This window comes from Lonchura striata, chromosome 3 (assembly GCF_046129695.1).
Source record: "Lonchura striata isolate bLonStr1 chromosome 3, bLonStr1.mat, whole genome shotgun sequence".
Taxonomy (NCBI): domain Eukaryota; kingdom Metazoa; phylum Chordata; class Aves; order Passeriformes; family Estrildidae; genus Lonchura; species Lonchura striata.
In genome coordinates this window covers 37,681,043-37,702,004 of record NC_134605.1, presented here as the reverse complement: position 1 = coordinate 37,702,004, position 20,962 = coordinate 37,681,043, and the positions used below count along the sequence as shown (strand labels likewise).

The window sequence follows — 20,962 nt, the reverse complement described above, 5'->3', positions numbered from 1 at the left end:
CTTGGACTTCCATCATCTGCTCTTTACAGTGTGTGTGCACTTTCATCAAGCCATCAATGGCCACAGAAGCAGGGGTCAGTCTAGAGTGAGGAACCAGCATCCCCATTCTGGTATCCCTTCAGACAGATATCCTAACTCCATACAGAAAATCCAGAAAGCAGCACTATGTCCTCAACCCCACTAAAGGAAACATTGTGTTCTTCAGTTTGGAATTATTTCTGGGACAGTGTTATTTCTCAGTTAACTCTCTTCAAAAAGATTTTAGCAAATAGAAACCAAAATGTGTACTTTAAAAATCAAGACATTTACATCAGTATAATTTTTAGAGTAGATTTTAATTTCTAATTTTGATTTGGATAAAGACTATTTCTCAAAATTCTCACCAACTTGGAAGTTTTCTGTTCGCTTTTATTTTGATTAATTTTTTAATCTCCATGAAAGGTCATTTAATCCAGTCCCCTACATGCAGACTACGTTTTTGTAAAGCTGTATGACTGCATCTCTGAGTGTGTATATGTGTGTGCATGAGTGACTATGTCTGTAACCACTGGCCTCAGAAACAATAAGACACTACTAAATTCAGAAAAATACAAAAAACTTTCTCTGAAGCCAAAGAGAGGGGGACAAGCAATCTGCTTTTTAGTACACTTGCAAAAATATTTATGCCAGAGTATAAGTATTATAAAACAGTCTAGTATATCTCTAAAATTTTTGTAAAAAAGCCCATTGAATTAAACAAAGCTCATTTCTGACTAACAGTTAGTAGTAAAATAAGATGTGCATTCTGGGTGCTGGAAAAGGAAATCAAGCACATTTGGAAAATCTAGGAGCAAGAAAAAAATCATTATGATTTTTTTCAAACTTCCCCGAGTCTCTAAGAGCTGGTGACTTTACTGAAATATGTATATTATAGGATGGTTTTATGAAGAAATACAAATTGTGATTTTATGGAAAAGAGAACCAGCCTGATGAATCACAGAAGCAGGTGGACTGACTCTGGTGTGAAATCCTAGATCAGTGCCAGTGGCATGCCATAATTTAAAATGACAATTTCCCCCAAACACTGGCCCTCTTTCCAATTGTGCCTAAACATGTGTTTACCTTGACATAGTTTGCTGTTTGCATCTCATCTCAGAGGCACCAATTACGAAGTATGATCAACACTGAAAAGTTTTTCCTGAGTTCTAAGAAATGCAATTTCAGTATATAAACTTTAAGTCTATAATTCCCCGGAAGAGAACTATTTGCCCTACATATGTTTGAGAACGTTGAGACCTCTTACTTGTTCATGGTGTTAAACAAAACATATACACATCTGCAGGTTGGTTGTACTTTTGCCTATGTTTGAGAACGTTGAGACCTCTTACTTGTTCATGGTGTTAAACAAAACATATACACATCTGCAGGTTGGTTGTACTTTTGCCTCTGTGGTTTGGGAAGCTGAATGGAGACAGGAATCTCACTAAGACAGCTTATTGCAAAAATGTGTCCAGCAGAGCCAAACTCCATCTTTACTGGCCACACTGACAAGATTTCAGGCATATGAAATTTTGTCAGAATACCTTCCACAGCATCCAGGTCTGATGGGGATGTCACCATCAATCTCCTTGCAAGCATATCAAGGTTGGTACAAATACCCCAACCCATGTCAAGGGAGAAGCCAGGTCTGTCTGTGGATGTGGAAGAGCCAAATCCTGGAGCAGATGAGGATGTTACAAGAAATGAACTAATGAAGCTCTCTCTGAAGCAGCAGACCAAAGTTCTTATCATTCTTGTAGGTGGAGTTTAGGAATGTTGTGAATATGATAATCTGCCTAACTACAGATTTAAGGTGCCCTTTCCCAATGTTATCCTGGACTACAGGCACATTCCAGAAACTGTATTATCTGCTGAACTATGAAAGACAGGCTTACTAGCAGCTCCCAGGTGTGAGGGGAAGGTAGTTCAGTGGAGAATCCTCTTGTTATAGTGGTTAAGTTCAAGGGTAGTAATTGTGCTCCTAAAGCTACTAAGCTACTTGACATACACCAAACTGATTCTAAGGAGAGGCATTATTCCATGGCTCAGGTGAAAACTGGTATCTGTGACTACAACGTAGTTTGTTGTTTTGTTTTTTAAGGTAGTTTGGAGAATATGTCCATGACTTTACCAGAATGAAAATCAGTGTCTATCTGAAGAACTGCTATATTTATCAACCTCTGGGCTGACAGTTACTCATGTATTTTCATAATTTCCCTAGAAGAATCTACCAGCTAAGGATGAGAATACTTTTTACTTTTCTTCTGAACTGGCTACTGGAGCCATGGTCTCCTGGAGCAATGGTCTCCTGGAGCTGATCTCCAGAACATTTTTGCATAAGTACAGATAATTCTGTTTTTCTCCCAGAGGTCCCTGCTGAGGCTGAGTTGACATCCTGGTTATATATCAAATGAAATAATTAGCCCATGTGCAGTTCTGTTAAACAGTTTGATGTATCCTGGAAAGCAACTTTGGAATATTTTCAATTTTCTGACACAATAACGCCATATGATGGTAGAGAAAGGTTTATCTTTATAATGCAAAATCTTACTGGACTTTCAGCAAACAGCAAAACATTACAATAAATAAAAATTACAGGCAAGTTAAAATGAAATCCTAACATTATCACAAGGATCACTCAGCATCAATGGTTTGTATGACAACAGAACTAAGACTGTTTCTAGGGTTTAGACATGATTCTACAAGATGCTGTGGACATCTTCCAAGATGCTAAACTCCTCCTGTCCACATTGAGGAAGATCGAAACCTTGCATAATGGCATCAGCACGTAATAAACACTAACATAGCCAGCAAGAGTAGAGCTTACAAACACAAGTGTTTTGAAAGGTAACAAAGCCATGAATCAGAAGACATTTCTGTCACTGGTTTCTGAAAACCTAGCAAGGATTTGAACTAGCTTCAACTAGAAACTCTACTGTAAAAGAAAACCCAAAAAACCCAACAAAAACAAAAAAAAAAATTACTTTTATTTTTAAGTTAGGTAGATTTGCTGCCCTGCTTGCATAAGGCAAACCCTAAGGTAAGGGTGGAGGGGAAAGAAGGAGGATTCATGGTGGAGTATAAGTTAGAAAATCATCACAGAAGTTGTGATCGTATTTAGAAGACTGTCAAGAACTGCACAAGCTTCCCTGAATATGCAAATTTGCACTTTAATTTTACAAAATGCTTATCTTTCAATGAAGGGAGAGACTTAGTGACACAATTTATTTTCAAATTAATGGAAAATAAAGACTTTCTACTTCAATGTAATGAATTAGATTACAGAGCTCTAACCTTTTACTCATAAAAATCACTGCCATTGAGAAGTCAAAAAAGGAAAGGGATTTATAAGAAAGGGTACAATATCATGTCACTGAAAAATTTTAAATAACTTAGTCATACAAAATGCTGTTTATGCACTGTGTGATGCAGATATACTTGTTTTACTGACTATTTAAAGTCACTGTAATCAACAATAAAACATAAAATTATGGCTCAGGAGCTGGAGGAAAAAAAAGGGTTATCTATAATTTTTATCACCCTGATTTACATATTTACATAAATATTTGGAGTTTATGCATAGAAAAGGTAGAAGTGGACTGCTAAAGCAAAAAAGAGTAGTGCTATTGATACATCTTGACTATCACACCTGTCTAACCTGCTATTAAGATCTGACCCATTCATCCACATTAGAAATACAAATACATAGTTTCCATGGTAAGGCCCATATGAAGTAAACTTTCTTCAAGATGTAATTTGAATTTAATGGTTTGCCCATGAAGTAAACAAAATGTCAATAAAAACATTTTTAATGATTTACAATGAATCAAGAAAATGTATGATGTGCCAAAGGACTCCAATCTTAACAGGATCCTGCCTATATTTTCTGTGACACGTAGAAAAGCCGAGCTCATCATGCTACCTTTTCAGTAAGACCATGATGTAGAATTTTAACTGGAACAATCAATTGTGATTGCTGCTCCCCACTGCTTCATACTGGACGGGGAAATATGTTTTGGTGGTGCAAATTACTTTGCATTATTTCCTTCTTCGCACTCTGCTTTGCAGAGTGATCTGTATCTCTTCTCTTCTTGCATGCTGAAAAGGAGTTCATCCTGCTTTTATTGGTTCAGGTGTAAATCTGTATTTCCCCAGAACAACTGAAAAAGTAGAATTTGTCCTGACTTGGGAAGACAAATACCTTTCTCTTATAATGCCCATGTTAGATATTCTCCCTAGCTTGTCTTAATACTAGACTCTGATGCTATCTCTAAAGTGAAATGAAAATAGTTTTTTTATTTCCCCTGCACTGTATGCCACATTAATTTCCATAGTGCAATATTTTTCTTTTTTTTTCTTTTTTTTTTTTTTTTTTTGTTTTGTTTTGTTTTGTACTATGGAGGAGCATAATTCAGACCTACTCAGATTTCTGACTTTGTTGTAAATTAATCTTGCCAGTGCATGACTAGCACTTGGAACTAAGCTTCCACTTCTTTGGTAGCCTGAATGACATCAAAATGCTACTCATGCTGTGCACTGCTGTTTTATCTAGTTTATGATGATATAAAGAAGATCAGAAGAAAAGGTAAAATACTAGAAAGTCACTCTGTGGTGTTTTCATAGCTTGTTGCTATCCTCCACCAACTCAAAAATCCATCTAAAAGAGCTCTTAGCTGTCATGGACTCTGAGGATGGGTGACAAGAAAATCTATTTGCCTTGGCTGAAATGACAGCTTAAAACTCTGGCTCTTTTAAAATATGAGCACTCTTATGGATATAATAGAACTGATTTTCCTCTCAGTTACCCGAGTATAAATCAGGATCACCTCCTTGAAATTGTACCAGCTTAAAGCAGAATCAGAACCATATTCCATATGTTGATCTGGTGAAAAACATGTCTTCAGTAGTTACAGTTCCAAGTATTAAATATTGTAGGTTAGATAGAAAACAGAAATAAGCTCCTGTGGGATCTAGTTTATCTTACTTCCAGAACTCTTGATCCATATGATCTTCAAAAATATACCCATTTCAAAATCAAAAGAGTGCTAGTGTGGTCATGCCAGAAAACTGCTTTCAGTTTTACTGTACTTTGAAGGCAAAACCTGGCTTCCATCTCTCTGCTAGCCTGAATCAACATAGCGACTCAGGGAGCTTGTACCAGCAGAGGAAAACCCTTTGTGAGCACACTAATGCTGAGATAACTCCAAAACTCCCCCAACACAGACTGTGGAGAGACTGTGGTCAGACAGAGGGAAAGTTTGTGTGTTCCTGTGCCCCAGGGAAACCCAGGAGCCACCAAATCTCCTTCAGGAAGCCCAGGCAACCATTAGCATTTTCATCTTAACTGTGCTTCAACAGTAAAGATGAAAAATAGTTTTCAGGATACCAGCGTAAGTAAACAGGAACTTAGAAAAATAAAGAGTGGCTTAAAATCACCTTTGCACAGATCTAATATCTGAATTCTGCTGAGCATTTCTTTGTACTAATATGGGACCTCTTCTACAGTATTCCTAGAAGATAGCTGTTCTAGGGAAGGTATTTTCAAGAATTTAATTGCAGCCCATTTAGTGTCAAGGCATCCACAATAAGTAAGAGAAAATATATGTTGCTAACAAAAAACCCAAAACATTTTTTGTGGGGCTGTGTGAAGGGAAAAGATAAAGATGTCAATGTCAATGTTGGCATTTTTCTTCTTTTTAATGCTTCACAAGAAAGTTTCCCCAATGGTGAACTTTTTAGAGGAAAAGTAGACTCGCTGCTGCAGAACAAATTAAAATTACTATTTATTTGTGCTCCCTTTTTATACAGCTACAAATAACTGTGAATGATGAGTCAAATGTCAGGCATGACGCTTGGAGCTATGGCTCTGCATTAATCTTCAACTTGGAAATTTTTTTCCCTTTCTTCCTTCAAATTTGTTTCATCTGAAGGGTTGTCCTCCTCAGCTGCTCAAGTGCAAGATTGGTTACCCAGTTTCAGCTTCTCTGTAATCCCTCTATTTAAAGGTGAGATAATCCACTTTTGTCTGGTTGACTTGGATCTAAGACAATCTCCGGCCTAAAGACAAAGAAGAGCCTACATGAAGAGAATGCAGTCTCTGCTTGCCTGCAGAGAGAGGAGGTGGCCTATTATGCTCTTTCCAACACCGAAAATTCTCATGCCCTGCAAACCCCAGCAGTATAACTTAGATCATTACCCACAGACAAATGTTCCTGTTAGGAAGTGAATATTATTTGGATAGCAGGCTCAAGAACGTGCCAGAATATTTGGCATGGATGATCATCCCAAGAGGGAGAGAATAAACTCTTTGTTCTTTCAAGTGATGGCACACAGTGCTGCTTGGGAAGCTACCTCCCAATTTCTGTTGATTGTCACTTTCCTTTGATAATTGTGTGTATTGTGGAAGAAAGACAGACCAACCTTCTTTCCTTTTTTTTTCCTTCTTTCCTTCTCTCTCTCTACACCTCCCCCAACATGCCTCTTCCTCCTGAATTTAAAGCTATGAAAAATCATGGACAGAAAAGTGGTGAGAACAAAGTGGTTCATAAACACTGAGGTTGTGGAGCCATCCAGGCTACCTCACCAGCATGTACCAAAATGTCTGAACAGTGGCTTGGCATTTAGGAAAAGGTATTCCTATATCCCTTCTGTTTCTCCTGTCAGAAGAAGCCCACAGAATTGTAAAATGCACACAGAGTTTAGGCTTTTCCCCACTACAGACTGTGATTCCTCAGGAGCTACATTTCAGCCAGAGATTCTGGGCCACAGGAAGGAAGAAAAATACAGGATATTGGAAAAAAATCCCCTCAAGGTGACAAGTGTCTTCAGAGACTGACTAAATGAACAGTTTTGTTATCTACAAACATATTTTACTCTGCAGTTCTATTTCATGCTTTTGATATTTCAGGGTTTGAGGTCTATCTGGGAGTAAACAAACCCTGCTGCATCAGAATTTCAGCAAGACAGCAATTCCCATTTTAGGACTAGGTTAGGGAAAGGATCTAAAGGAAGAATGTTTCTGTGTCATGTATTTCTCTAGGAAACTGATGGCATAAATGATTAGGGAACAAATAACTTTGTTCAAGCCCCTGGAGTAGGGTTCCAGATTCTGGCTGGGTCCAGTAGAAGTTGTCATACTCTTGCTCTTCACAGCATAAAATAGGTCCGTAACTCTGTAGCTGTGAGAGGCTAAGGGAAAATGCATCTGGAATTGGCAGAGAACTGGTAAGTGTTGCTAAACACATGCTAATGAACTCACTGAACAAAGCAACACAGGTCAGATCTGATCCTGTATGCAAGCTTCTAGAGGCTCGTCTGTAAGTGGACAGTATCAGGAAGAAATTCAGTAGACTCTCTGAAAAAGAGAGGCAGAAGAACAGTCCAATGTTCCCCCCCCCCCCCCCCCCCCCCCAGCGCAGGGACCTGCTGCAGATCAGATGTGGGAGCATGGAGCTGGTAAGGAGGTACATAGGAAGGGATTGCTTCCAAGGGGTAGGTGAGAGGGATGTGCCACACCCCCATTCATCGGAGTCTTATGATTTCACTATTACAGATTCAAACTTGGCATATGCAAAAGTTAAAGTTCCCATGGCAACAGTTACTTCTACCACAATTCATGCCTTGTATACTTATCATACACATTCAGCATCAAAGACATGACACATTTAACAACGTAAAATAGAAAAGAAAATACTCCAGCTGTAGAATGAAGCCAAGTTAAAGATTGCTAGAGAAACCTTGATTTTTGCACTACTTGACCTTTTCAATTTTAGCTGTAAAACTTTATGGTTACATTAACAAAGATTTGTACTTATTATCTGTTCACCTCATCCCACAAATGGTAAGAGCATTGTCCAAGCAGAAGAAATGTTCTATTCTCTAGATAAAAACTCAGTGCTTATTGTCACTTTCCACTGGCCAGATGAGCTTCATTTGTAGTCTTGCTGAGACAGAAATTAATAAATATACTAAGAGAAAAAGAATGGTGAAAAAAATCAACTGTGTGGTATCAGTTCAGGCAGCTGTTTGCTTTAGTCATTTTCTAGTGCCCTAATCTCTCAAAAAGATAAGCAGAATTGAAGTTATATGATTCTGGTATCCTAGTCTTGATGCAGAAATTGTATGTGAGGGGAAAGTGTTGGCCTTTCACCATATATATAGCAATGCACTTAACAGCTCAACCCAAAATTCAGCTCTTCCAGCCTCATGATATGAACAGCAATTGATAGCAAGTGTCTATGGAAGACTATACAAACAAGGAAAAGATAGAAAGAGACTTCACAGAAGTTTCTTTCAGCCTAAAGCAAATTTGGGAACATCATGAAACAGATATAGTTTGGGTTTTTTTTTAATCTCTTCCTACTCTAAACCTGTCAACTGATTAATTCATTTTATGCAAAATGCATCAGAAATAATAATGGGCTGAATTTATCCCTGAAAGAAAGAAGTGGGTATCATTCTACCCATTTCAATGGAAGTACTTCAGGGACAATATTTTGCTATTTGACCTAATTTTTTCCTGGTATCCTTGCAAATGCAAGCAATTTTACTGATACAGTAAAAAAGGAGGATAAGTAAAAGCAGAATCTGTTGGATGTTCAGGGCTTTCTGTCTCCATGCACTTGTGTCTTTGTTGACAGCTGCTCAACATCACTATATACCACTGTCAGAACAGATTGGCATTGCCTTGCACATTAAATCCACATTTCAATGGTGTAACCTGTCATTGCACTGTTCATGTGAATTGATGTGAACTGATTTGTTCTAACCAGAGCTTGGAGCAATTTGATGGCAGGGCCTGTTATTCCACAAAACACGAGGCAGTGCCAAACAGCACAAGCAGACAATCTAATTCAATTCCTCAATTCCACTAACTTCACTGTCACAGTAAGAGTGGGAAAGTAGGTTTTTACAGCTATTTTGACAGCACTGTGCTGTGGTTTCTTTGGAGTTTCACTAATTTCATGTCTGTAAAATATTATTTTCCCATATGGGAGTTTTGCAACACAACACATATATGCAGTACCTGCCACACACCTGCCATATACCCTACAGCCTGCCCTGCTGCCCAAGATGTGCAGTACATATGAAGATATGGGAGTGTATATATATGCAAGCTATACCAAACCATACAAATGTTTATTTACCTGTTCTTTACTCATGACTCCACTGAAAGTGAGATATAGACATTTCTCATACAAGAGACTTGCTGTTAGGCTGTTATGCTACTTGGAATTAAAAATTACACAACCACACTAACTACCAAGCCCCACAACAGCTGTTATACAAGCAAAAGGCATAGAAATACAACCCTAAATATCATCAATGCACTTTGTGAATAGATTCATAGTTCAGAGTTACAGTCATTGTATGCAACAGTTATAGTGCAGTTTATTTGAAAGATAAGTTTTGAAACAGCATCTCATTTAACGGGACCATCACATCTCTAAAGGAGAAATGTTGGAGTTATTTAATACCAAAAAAAGAACACAGATGTGTACCTGCCAATACGAAGATTGTTTTTGCCCTAAGGTTCTCATGGGTTAAGGACTCAGAGTGCCTGAAAAGCCTCACTAAATGAAAGCAGAGAAAATTTGTGACACTTAGCTTTTGACAATTAATTATCTTCATATACCTGCAGTAAAAAAAATACCTGAATTTCTCAGATAGCCAAATTTAACATACAGAGAGCTTCGACTCAGAGAAGAGAGTAATAAAAATGCTTAAGTGTAACAATTTGTGAAAATCTGATGTTTCAATTATAAAAATTTTCTTCTTGTAGTATCATATTTCTGACATCTTGGTCTATAGATTGGTAAATCATTTCTTTTCTCCCATCCTCAGTCAACAAGTATCTTTGCTGGTGGAGGGTCAATATTATCATTAAAATTGCCTGACATACACAAGAGGAATATCTGACAGCTCTGTCAAGTCTGAGGCATGCACAATATATGCCTGATGCCTGCTATTACTGCAGTTTCTAACCTAAGAAAGAGTTTCTTCCTTTCTCTTGAAGCCTGCTCACAAACACACAAAATCTCAACACAAGCCTGGCAATGGTCTCCTTGTCATAAAGGCCTATGCACCAACCTGTTCAGTCTGTACTCAAATTAAACTGTATTCCTGATCAGAGAACTTTTTCTAGTTGAAAGCTAGAAAGTTGGAACATAGGCTGGCTTCATCCCCATTCCTGTATCAAAATTAATTCAGAAAAGCATGGGTCCCAGCAGGGGCCCTGTGGGATTCAATCCAGCCCCATTTCTCCTCTTTGTAAGCATGTCAGTTTATCCTTAATCTTTGTTACTTTTCTTTTAGTCATGTATTAAACCATGTGATGGGACCTCCTTTTTATCCCATGACTGTTTAATTCCTTTAAGGACCTTTGGTAATGTGAATCACTATGTGGAAACCCAGGTCCACTGTATATCAGGCAGCATGCCCTTAGTCTGATTCTCATTAACTCCCCCAAAGGATGATAATGGATTTGTGAAGCATGTTTGCGCTCTAAAAAATGATGTGTTTACCAATTCTATTTTCTATGATCACTACCAATTTGTCTGTTACAGAAATCAATTTTACCGGTCAGTAGTTTTTCTGTTCTGCTCCTTAAACTTTTTTTTCCTTTTTAATAGCATCATATTTGCGACTTGCCATTTCTCCACTTTCAAGAGTGATTTCAGAAATTAGTAGTTTAGCAGTCTCATATTTTAGCTTCTTTAGAATGCTTGGTTTAATGCTACCTGGTCCTTGAGATTTGCTACTGCTCATTTTATTGAATTGCTCTGAAAATCTCCTCTGTTGACAGTTCGATTTCTGAGTGCTCTTCAGGCTTGTACCTGTAAAGAATGGCTCAGGTGTGGAAACCTTCATGACCTCTTCTGAAGAGAACATTGATGCAAATAATTCATTTAGCTTTCTCACCACAGCACTGCTTCCTGGAGTATCCTATTTGCACCTTAATCATCTCTCAGTCCATTGACTTTCCAAAAGGCTTCCTGTTTCTGAGAAACTTCTTATTAGTCACTTTTATGCCTGTAGGAAGTTGCTCTTCAAAATCTTTTTTTGGCTTGCCTCATTAGAGTTCTGTGTTCAACAGGATGAATTTAACTTGTCTTTTATTTTCCTCTTTTGGACAGGATTTCCACATTTAAACAGATGAGTATTTTACTTCTAACAGCCTTCTCTATTCTGTTGTTTTAACATGCTGCCTTTTAAGCATTTGATTATTTTCCTCTATTCTTCTATTTCTCTTCACTTTCAAGTTATTCTCCATTTTCATAGCTTTAACATGATCATCATTAACTTTTTCATATTTTTGGTACTGTTCAGATGATGTAAATACTTAAAGGTTGACACAGCACCCATTCACTGATCTGAGAAACTTTTTTCCCTGCTTTTGGGGTTTTGAGTTACTTGTTCCAACAACTAGCTATTTATTGACTCTTGGATTTGTACCTCCAACTCCGGGGACATTTCTACTACTGGAAGTGGGCTCAAATTTGAAATTTACTGTGTTGGAATTTTTCTTGGAAATAAAAATTGCTTTCCTGTATCTTTGACAAGGCAGTTGCAAAAAAAAGTAAAAAAAAAAAAATTAAAAAGGTTAAAATATTGTATGTCACTGTAAATCAGAACTTTCAAATCTAAATCATTAGGACAAGACACAAGGACAGTGGTGATTACCTAATATGTGGAAAATTGATAGCACTCATATCCTTAATCATCTACAATTATCTATGATGAGCAACAAATGAAGTAGACTGAATCTTGAAGGCAAGTCAGTCACTCTTAATAAGCCAATGCATTTAATGAATTCCCTTGTTTATCTCCTAGGTCCAGAAAGGGCTGTGAGGTTCATAATGATCTCTGCAGCAGCAAAGTGCTTTATCACCTGAACTGGCCAAATTTCATCTGGCTTAGCTCATCTCCTGTTGCTTAGGGATAATGTTTGCAAATTGGTGCCCTGGCAGGAGGAATGAGGTGGCCAGCACTGCTTCTGTCTGGAGGTCCTTGCACTTAGTGCAGAACCTGGGACAGAAGTCACACAGCCTCTCCTCCCCAGCACGTGGCTGGCAATATCCATTTGCACCATGCTGACTTCCCTCTTCATCCAGGGCTGGGAGGCTGAGCTTTGGATGCATCTCCATATTTCTCAGAGCACCAAATTCAAACGCAAGTAAATGCAAGCATGCTCAAGGGCAGCTGCTCATCTTGAACCTTCATAGCCAGATCAGTTCCCAACACACAGGACCCCTGACAGCAGCAGCTGGGGAAGGAAGTTTTCCCAAAATACTTAAGACTGCTTCTCATTGTGCTGCATTGAAGGGCCACTTTGAACTCTGTAACTATCACATTAGCAGTATTCCCATTGACTTAATCACCATGGTGTTACCACAGCTCCTTCAGGCCTTTCAAGGTGCCCTTAAAGGACCAGGTCTGACATGCCTTTCTGTAGCTCTGGCTGGTTCAGAGAAAAGTGTTGCACTTTTCCAGAGCTAAGAGATATGATCTCATAGATTTTTATGACCAGAAGAAAACAGAATGTTCATCTGTCACCCTCAAATACTATCCCTCTTAGCATCAGGCACAGATATGACCCTGACATTGAAGCTTATTAAGCTATGTTTATTCAGCTTATAATTTAAGTTATTTTCAAATCTTCTTCTCTACCAATGAGAAAAATTCTCAAGTCAAAACTCTTTTTCATTACATATTGCCTTATCAATATGTTTGGTTTTGGGGTGACAGGAAAGGTAACTCGGAATCTTGTATGTATAAATATTCATAGAGGTGAGAGGATTAAGCAGTTGGAGTATCGTTTGAAAGAAAATTTAGATCTCCTTTGCAAACATCATCATGGTGATAGAAAATCATTCTTTTCCCTGTAATAATCTACTTTAAAAACATCCTCTTTGCATTACTTCCAGCTATCAGAATCAGCTGGCAAAGCATAGCCTGAATTCTGATAAAGGGCAATTGCAGTAAATGGAGAAACAAGCATAAATTATACCACCAGTGAGCCCAAGAAAGAATTGCAGAGATAAGGGAAGATGAGCCTTACGAATAATTTCTTTTACCTTACATTCTCCTGGTAATAAAATAAAAATCATTAATTATAAATAATCATGTTTAAAAAGAACAAGTAATTGCTATGCCTTGTCCTTCCATCCTCATAGAAATTTCCCACCAGCCAGGAGCAGCAGTTGACTTCACACCAGCTCATCCACTGGACATATGACTGGATCTATCTCATGTGACTTTGGATCCCATTCAATTCCTAAAGTTCAGCTGTGTGTATCAGGAAAATCCCACCCTTTCTGCAAACAGTCTCACTTGAGGCTACTGAACTGTCTTCACAAACAAGGATCTGCACAATCACATTGTTAGTGGGTAAGCCACTGAACAAACTAGTATGGACAGCAGGGAAGTCACTGCATTCCCCAGAGCCAGCTGGGACTGCAGTTCCTGTACTTGGATCCATGCTTCCATGGTTTGTCTGTCCATTGACAGAAAGCATCTTTCATCAGTGGTCTCCACAGCACAAATCTTGCAAATCTTGTGCAAGCATTTTAAAAAGGGAGGCTTGGTGCATTTTTGTTTCTATGGGCGTGTTCATGGAGCCAAGAGTCATGATGCCAGCCAGCACAGACATCCTTGCACTAGAATTGAGGAAATCAGTTTGGGCAGTGGCAGCAGCGCAACGTGGTTCTGGGAGTTCGGGATAAATTGGACCGATCTGCCTGGAAATGGCAAGTGCATGCAGAGGTAGGTGCTATGTACTAAGAACCACATGCAGAGCATCCTTCTAGTGGCACCCCAAGGGCAGCAGTGTCTCTGCCCTTGCTGCAATGACACCTCTGATTTCAGTGTGGGCATTTTCTGCTGCTAGATACATCAGTGTGTTGAGACTGTGCTCCTCTAGGGACTTGATGCAATAGTAAATAAACATTTACCTATCAGTTTAAATAGGTAGTAATGGCCACTAATTATGTGAGTCAAATAAAATAAGTGGTATTTGAATTATTGACCTTTAATTTCTATAACTCAGGGATCATATATTTGCTACAATGTTCAAATATCAGTTGTTGCCACATGGCTAAACATGCTTTAATTTTTTAGCAAAGTTTATTATCATCTCTGAATTTTAACCTTATGATACAGGGCTGATGAGTGGGTGCTTTAGAGTGATTTCTTTTTTCTGTTTTTCTTTCAATTTTCCCAGGAGCCTGGTGTCTAGAAGAAGTTGTTTTATGAAAGAAGAGCAATTAAAATAATTATTTAAATAATTATAATAATATAAACAGTATAAAAATATGAAATTATATAAAATTTAATAAATATATATTTTAATATACATAAATTATGTTGTTGTTAAAATTATATAAAATATTAACATTAAATAAAAAAATCTATAAGCTATTTCATGGAACTTAAGGAAATTACTTATTTAAGGCACTGTGACTTTCAGCAACTAAAACTGCAGCTATTTTGCAGACATGAAATTCCTGCTGAGTAACAATTTACATCAACAAATTAATTTTATTTCAGAGTTGTTAACAACCTTGTCTATTAATTTATGTGTTCATTTAAAAACTACTAAATAGAAGAGCATTCCTGAATAAATTCTAATCTTACTTTTGGGGGTAAGTTGTCACTCAATATTTATTATAAAAAATACCACCAAAACTCCCACATTGTTTAAGGAAATAAAACCCAGACACTAGCATGATTGTAGAGAGGCTATTGACAGTCAGAACTAGGAGTGTTTTTTGCATTTCTGTCACCTGCATCAGCGTAAGTGCTTTCAGTTTTACCAGGTGGGCTGCCTTTGATTAGATAGAGGTCCAGCTCTTTGCCCAGTGGAGCCTTTGAGCAGGATAGCAATGCCAGTGGTATTGCCATAATTCTAAGATCAGTCACTTAATCCCCTTGGGAACTCTAGTAAAGATCCCCCACAATGTAATGCTCTATTCCCCTCCATATATTATAAACAGTTATTCAAGGGGTAGCACATCTTATTTTTTATGCTTTCTAGCTTACCTAGGTTTAGGTATTCACAGTACGAATGGCCAAACTTCTGTCAAGTTCAGGAGCCCAATGAGAGCTGTGTGAAGGACAGAGAAATACCAGAAATCTGCAGTTTTGGCTGCTTTTTCAATTGCTGTCATTCACATGCACTTCCACATCTCTAAAGCAGAAGCATCTAAAAGGTGGGAAAGTAGATCTTCAGGGAGAAAAGAATATAAGCCTTGGTTTAGCTCTGTCTGTGAATACAAATTTCATCTGTATGCACATAAACAGTAGAAAAGACTTTATTTTGAGAGCTAGATTAACAACTGGAAGAATGCTCCTTCAAAGACAGAACCATTACAAGGAGATACATGACCTTAAAATTTAGACAATTTAGAAAAAGTATCTTTCCATTTAATGAACAGCTGGTTGAATCAGAGAAGTATAGTAAATTTTCTTGGAAATGGATTTATAACTACTAATATTTTCATGCTAGCAGTATCTTCAAGCAAATGCGATGTGTTTTATGATGTATTGTTGTTTTATACACACATTTAATTCTTGTTATTCCTTGAAAATGAAAAAACCACAGTAAATAAGAACAAAAAATGTGGAGTGTAAAAATACTGGATTTATCTGAAATCCTAGTAATAATATGTCAGAAGATTAAAATTTAAAAATAAAAAGCCTTAAAGTGTAAACCTCTACTCAGTAAAGACACTGACTGAATGTAATAAACCATCTGAAAGCAGAACACTGAATTTGCATCCAGTCATTAACTGCCATACTTACATCTTTTGGGCAAATATAAAGCTCTCAAATACGACAAAAAATGGAAGTATTATGGCCTCACCATATAAAATAAAACCCCAGTGTAAGATAAAACATATTTCAATGACTGCAATTAATTGCAAAATAGAATAAATAACTATACAAATTCATCTGCATCAAATATCATAAAAAAAAGCCATTAACACACCAAAAGGAAACTGGCAGCTTGAAAACTTTATGACACTGAACAGACTGCAATGGTGTGATTCTCACTTCATTTAAGACAATGATAAAGCTTTCATTAATTTCAGCTAGTGAGAACAGGAGTGTCAATAATTTTTCATTTAATATAATGTATTTTTCTTCTGCAATGCAAAAGAAATTTACAACTCTAAAAAGTCTGAATATACTGACATTTGGGCTGGTTTACATATGCTTTACATACTTACAGAAATGAGCAGAATAATTTATTATATCAGGCTTGCAATGTCAAACAACTCTTGCACTACAAAATCCCGTTATGTTCATCTTTTCCTCAGATCAAGAAAGTGCATTAAAAACCCTCATGTTCTTCTTGGGTGGCTTGAGCCTGTAAAGCTAATATAAAAAGAGATATGACTTAGGAGAAGCTATTTTGTACTGTTAGTTTATCAAGTCCAATCTTTATAACGAGTGAAACGCAATCTAAAGTCAGGGGCAGTGGCTATTTCTCATGTTTATACAATTCTTGTTTTGAAAATGTTGTGCATAACAAAAGTAGAATTTATGCTGAGAGCAACATCCAAATGAAGAAGGAGAAGTGGGCACCCAGTGTCTGAACTACTGGTGCCTGGCAGGTGGACAGTGGGGCAACCTTCTGCTCTGCACTTCAGTGACAATGACAGTGATGGAAAACCCAGGGCCATCACTGTCCCATGGTGGGAAAGAACCAACAGCTCCATCCCCACTGGAGGACAGAGTCACAGGCTGCCTGAAAGACCAGATAGGAGAGCATTTCTGTCCTGAGCAAAAGGCAGGGAGTGGTTAGTGACTCTAAAACACAAGGAGTCCCATCTCTTACCCAAAACCCTCTGCCCATTCATTGTGAGCTGGCACACTGGAATGAAGGCAGAGACATTCCACTTTTCTGTGCTAGCTCCAGAAACAGGGGCTGGCTCACCATGGGCTTCCTAGGGCTCATTCTGCCACTCTGTGCATGGAGATGCTCACTGAAATGAAGAAGACACAGCCTGCTTTTCCCTTCCCTCTCCTGCTTACCACCATTTCCAAAATACACCATCACTGGCTCCTTGCCTAGTCCTGCACTCAACCCCTCCGCAGGAGCGAGGGCTAGCAAGGATCTCCTGGGGGATAACTAGTGAACAGAAGAGGAGGAGATGCTATTTGGTGGATAGGAGTGAGGGAAGGGGCGCTTCATGAATTATTACTGTCTCCTGAACTGAGTTTAATTTAGCCCCTAGGACCATAAGCTGCTTTTGAGCTACTGCTAGGCAGTGCTCTCTGTTTGTATGTGTCAAACACATGGCCCCTTCCCAACAAGGGCCCCAGGCAGAGGTTGGTGAGACAGTTGGAGTGAGCTAGCGTTGGGGAGCTGTTGCATGCCAACAGATGGGCTGGAATGAACATCTTATGTCAGAGATTGCTCTCCAGAGGCTATTTCTAGCCTCTTCAGGCCTTTTGTGTTGCTGGAGGGCAACGGAGCTACAACATAACACAGAATTAGGCCTGCTAGTTCTGAATGAGGAAGGTGTTTCCAGCATTTGTGAAGCAAGTGCAAGTCAGCAATCTCAGCATTGGAATGATAATTGTCTTGCAATTTGACTAATTACCATGTGTGGCAATATAGGTGCGCTGTGACAGCATTTTTTAATGTATCTATTAGTGTGCAGCTATGCCACACAGCAACAAGACCTCATCTGTTTCACCAACTTCTTAGAGTTTGTGAATAAAGTTAAGCACATCCCTCAGTTCCTTGCTGAGTCAGGGAGAGATTAGTTACAGCATTAACTCAGCTCTACCAAGGTGCATCTTTATTCCTCAGGGACTCCTTTAGCTAGCACAGGAATTGCTTATTTCGAATTATCTCCTCCCCATCCCTGCTTACCGACTGGCGGACAGCTTTTGGCATTTATTGGTGCCCTGCGCCACCGAAATTATCATAAGGTCAGAGAATTCATTGAACCCGAGCAGCACTTAAGCACTGTTAGACTCATTTGTGGCTATTCAGACCAAACAAGTTTTTCAGAGGGAGGCTATTGGCTCCGGGTAAAAAATTAATGCAAAAAGCACAAAGAGAAAGCTAGGCTGTTTTAATAAGCTGTCTTGCTGCTATAGCAGGGATGGGTGGGAGATAATTCGAAATAAGCAGCTTGCTGTGCCAGCTAAAGGAGTCCCTGGGAAGCTGATAGGAGATAATCAAAAAGGAAACACCCGCGCTACCTTTTTTTTTTTTTTTTTTTTTTTTTTTCTGCTGGCTTTCCTCTCTTTTCAGCTACTGTGTGTATCTTACTTGTCTCAAGCACTAGGCTGCAACAGCCACCTTTTTAATTTCGGTATCTTGAGGGAAGCATGACACCGAGTTGTTAATAACTTCATCTGTCTGTGCTAACACAACCATTGCCTTTTTCACTATCCCAGCGGCAGCAGGAAATCAGTAAAAATAAATAAATAAATAAATAAATAAACACAAAAAAAAAAAAAAAACAGCCTCACGTAGACCGTAGAAACATAACTCAGCTACTCCTGGAAGGTGATGTTGAAGCCCAGGATGTAAGAGGAGCCTCTCTAGGTTGCAGGAAGAGTGACCCGGACCTGGGAGACAGCCAGGATTGCCCCTTCTGCCCTGCTACTGGGGCAAAGGGGACAGGGAGGAGGAGGAGGCAGGGACGCCAAGGGAACAGGCAGTGGAGGATGGGATCCCTTTCCTCTGAGCCAAGGGACATGCACAGCTGTCAGTGCGAAGGTGGAGATAGGTAAAGGACAGGCTGGCTTCGCTCTCTTCCCAGAGCAACCGCAGCTGAGTCAAAACAAGCACAGCCAGAAACATGAAACCCTGAAACCCCGCCCCCGCGCACTCGCTCACATATATACACACATCATAATTCATGCTACATCAAAGCAGTGATTACCACAGCTTCCTGGCTGTCTATTTCTGTTTATTTATGTTGCACTACATATTTTAATGCTATTCTCATGCAGCGGCTCAGCTGCCACTGTTCTGCATTTGGGTGGGGAAGAAAACCAAACCAACAAATGGCTGTAACATACAGTATGTTGTCCCCTGGGAACAAAGGATAAACAAATGCTCAGCATCTTCCAGGGAGCAGTGATTCAGAGTTATTAATAGCATGACTCCCCCTCCCCATTTCAGTCTTGCTCATGGCTACACACCTCAGCAAGGAATGGGAGGGGTGGCAGTGGGTAGGGGAGAAGGGCTGGAGATGTTTCTGAAGTGACCTGTTAAGCCCAGCTGGCTTCAGAAGAGTCCTTACATCATCCTCTGTAATCATGTCTAGCTCTGGACTGCTGCAGAGTAGTAGATGGGAGGGGGAGGGCAAAGGTTTGACATCGGCCTGAGGACCACCAAATTCATGTCTTCCTTGAAGCTTGGTTCGAGCTAATGGTACGAGATCACCTACTAAAAACACTGCCTGCCACAAGGTCACAGCTCATTCCCTCTTCTCCCCGTCCTCATAAGGTAAGAACAGGGGGACTTGACTTTATTAATTTATTTAAGGAAATGACAGTCAGCTCAGACTAAGTTGAATGTACAAGATTTATTTCTCCTTGCTGTCAACCTTACTATCATTTCCCCTTGAAGCCTGAGTTCTCATTACCATTACTCTCCTTGCAAAATGCAAGTCATTTTGTTTATGCCATGGGAAAAATATATAATCTCTTTAAGTGCATTGACAGTATCAACATAAAACAAATAATACTGAACAGGCAGCAAAAACAGAAGCCATTGTGCCAACAGTCCCTGCTGTGAGAGACACACAGACCGCTGCTGTGCACCTCCTGCTGTACCCTACTGTGTAGGAGTGACACTTCTAAAAGGCTTTTTTTACATCCCTTAATAATCCAGCTATCCTTGTGAGCTCACTGCGGGCACCATGCTATAAGCAGAGCTTTTGCTGTAATAAACTGCTCTTTTATACACCCAGTGATAGTGTCCATGAAACATACTGCAAATATATCCAGGATCCCAAAGCCCTCACTGAACAGGGAAGGGAAAGTGAAGCTGTGCCCTTGGTGCCAGGTTACCTTGGCCCTTAACTACAAAAAAGAAAGAAATATCATCTTTCCTATACTCTGTTCACAAAATTTTTTCTAAAGGGGACTTCAGCTCAGAACAAAGGGTCTGACAGTTTGTGAGAGGTCTCTGTCCAGAAGAAATAACACAAATAAAAAACTGTTATTGATGGAATAAAGCTGCAGATGCTGCTGGAGGGAGTCACACCTCAACCAGAGAGCTGAGAATGAAGGGCCCCATACCTCATCATGAACTTCTTGTCACCCAGTCCCTCCGTCCACCCTGTTCACAGAAATTGTTGCAACAAGAAAGGATCGCCTGAAAGGGCTAAGACCTGCATCATTTTTTTTTTCCAAGCTACTACAGAGACATGTATGTTCCTAATTTTACAGAGTTGCTGAACTTCATTAGTTTATAAGCATCTATATGGCTACTTTTATACATATTTATACACATGCACACACAATGGCAAGGACATCACAAATTTTAACCTCATGCAGAGATATAAAAGGAACCTCTACTCATGCTAGTAAGACTCTAGATTTACAGGGTAAGGAGTGACAAAGTGTCTGGAGTGACAAAGTGTCTGGATGGGATAACCTACACAGAGTTAAGTTTCCTACACGTCCCCTGCTCTATCTCCACACTTCTGCCTCACCAAGTCCCCATCCCATTCCTCCAAAGATGTGAAAGGCTTCCAAAGAAAGAAGGAGAAAAGTCCTCATGCGAAAGTTTGTGTGACAGCACTAAGCAGGGGAACTACAACAGAGCTCAAATATCAGGGAGCCTGCAGGGAAAGTGGCTATGAGGACTGAGGAGAGGGACACTGATGGTCCCCTCTTGCCAAGTCTGGACTATACCTGAAGAGGGGAAGTAAAATAGATGGTGACCACTGTGTGGAACAAACCTCCA

General features: G+C 39.2%; 1 long non-coding RNA gene across 1 annotated transcript in view; it reads right to left on the bottom strand.

Annotated features, from left to right (window-relative positions):
* Positions 1–16,382: 16,382 nt before the first annotated feature.
* Positions 16,383–20,962, bottom strand: part of LOC110477926 (uncharacterized) — a 99,382-nt gene continuing 94,802 nt past the window's right edge. The window contains exon 6 of the long non-coding RNA XR_013339703.1: positions 16,383–16,395. This is a non-coding gene — a long non-coding RNA (uncharacterized LOC110477926). The remainder of the gene's footprint in view (positions 16,396–20,962) is intronic.